The sequence below is a fragment of the Sus scrofa genome, chromosome X, assembly GCF_000003025.6.
Source record: "Sus scrofa isolate TJ Tabasco breed Duroc chromosome X, Sscrofa11.1, whole genome shotgun sequence".
NCBI lineage: Eukaryota > Metazoa > Chordata > Mammalia > Artiodactyla > Suidae > Sus > Sus scrofa.
In genome coordinates this window covers 33030612-33033099 of record NC_010461.5, presented here as the reverse complement: position 1 = coordinate 33033099, position 2488 = coordinate 33030612, and positions in this window count along the sequence as shown.

Genomic DNA, 2488 nt, shown 5'->3' with positions numbered 1-2488 from the left:
ACATGGGTAAGGTTGTTATCCAGACTTAAGTCCTTGCCTTCTCCATGGATAAGGGTTTCTAGAGATTTCTTCCTCCTCCTCTTCCTGGTGCAAAGAAGATACCCTTACAAATGGATGTTCACTTATAAAGGTAAATTGCCCTCACAAAAGGGTAACTTCTACTCAGTGTTTAGAGCTTCTATTGTGTTTGCAGCTTCTCAAAAATAATCAGTCTAAAATAATCCGTATGCCCAAGAGTTATATTCGGGAGTGGCATATTCTGCTTCACTTCAGCCACAATGAGCACTTTGATTCTCTGAGTCTTACTCATCCAACAAATATTCACTGCTCTGTACTGAGACATAGACACAGACATACATTAGCAAGACGGCAATCATCGTTTTTCTCAACAAGCATATATTACCAGTTTTATTTTTTTTCTTACAATGTCTTTTATTCTGATGAAGAGGCCATGAACACCCACAAGGAAGAAGTATAAAGAGTATTGCTCATCATTCATCACACACAGTTTATGTCACAACCTACTGCAGTCGCCCGCGGACAGCCACGGAGGGCAACTCGAGATGAAAAAACAGGATGAGGCCTCCTGTGCTTTGGCTCAATGGCTCCTAGATAGTTAAGGTACATATCTCAGGGAGAATTTCAAGGACCCCAGATTCTTGTATCTTCCCATACATAAAACACTAAAATTACTCACTGGAGATATCTTTTCTTTGTGATCCTCAGTAATCTTTTACCTAGATGTATGCTTGACTGCATGTATTTCTCCGTCAAAAAATTCACATGTTCTGGCTCCTCCCCTCCTTCTTTGGAGTTTACGCAGAGCTCCTGAGTGGCCGCCTCCCGGGCTAGAGTTCTCAGTAAGACCCTGAATAAAACTGAAACTCACAACTCCCATGTTGTTTTTTTTCGATCAACAGTATGAAAGTAGATACCAACCACTTTTTAAAACGTACCATTAACTTAGATAAATAGACAAAGTCTCTAAAAGTTTAAAAAATACATTTTTTAAAAATATAAAGAACATAAAAATATTTTATATCCAGAGGAAACTTTTTTTGTTGTTGTCTTTTTGCCATTTCTAGGGCCGCACCCATGGCATATGGAGGTTCCCAGGCTAGGGGTCCAATTGGAGCTGCGGCCGCCAGCCTACACCAGAGACACAGCCATGCGGGATCCGAGCCGTGTCTGTGACCTACACCACAGCTCACGGCAATGCCAGATCCTCAACCCACTGAGCAAGGCCAGGGATCGAACCTGCAACCTCATGGTTCCTAGTCAGATTCATTAACCACTGCACCACGACAGGAACTCCCAGAGGAAACTTAATTCAAAAAGATACATGCACCTCAATGTTCATAGCAGCACTGTTCACAATTGCTAAGACATAGAAGCAACATAAATGTCCATTAAGAGATGAATGGATTAAGAAGATACACACACACACACACACATACATAGACACAGAACAGAATACTACTCAGCCGTAAAAATGAAATTTGCCATTTGCAGCTACACGGATGGACCTAGAGATGATCATGCTAAGTGAAGTATACCAGGTGGGGAAAGGCTTATATGATATTACTTATATGTAGGATATAGAACATGACATATATGAACTTATTTGCAAAACAGAAATAGACTCATAGACATGGAAAACAAACTTATGGTTACCAAAGGGGAGAGCAGGAGTAGGGGGAGAGATAAATTACGGGTTTGGGATTGACATATACACATTACTGTGTATAAAACAGACAAACAACAAGAGCCTACTATAGAGCACAGAGAATTATACTCAGTATCTTGTAATAACCTATAATGGAAAAGCATCTGAAAAAAAATATATGTATAACTGAATATATATATATGTGTGTGTATAATTGAATCGCTTTGCTGTACACTTAAAACTAATAAAACACTGCAGATTAACTACACTTCAACTAAAACTGGTTTAAAACATTTTAAGACAACATTAAAAACTATTTTAGATGGGGAGTTCCCACTGTGGTGCAGCAGAAACGAATCTGACTAGTATCCATGAGGAAGTGGGTTCGATCTCTGGCCTCACTCAGTGGTTTGGGGATCCAGCATTGCCGTGGGCTGTGATGTGGGTTGCAAACTCAGTTCGGATTCTGCGTTGCTGTGGCTGTGGTATAGGCCGGCAGCCGCAGCTCTGATTCGACCCATAACCTGGGAACTTCCATATGCCACAAGTGTGGCTCTAAAAAGCAAAAAACCCCACAAAACCAAAAAAACTATTTTAGATGGCAAACAAGGCTTACTATTTCTGATGTAAATCAAATAGGTAATGTTCTAGAACACTGTATAGCACCCTGGTAAATCATTTGGATTTACAGAATACTCATTTGGCATAGAATTTGATAATGAGAAAAACCTCAAGTGAATTTCAATGCCGTTAATTCAGTGAAATTACTGCTACCTCATGTAATGTCCCTACTACTGTTGGCAGCCTTTCCCAGCCTGGTAC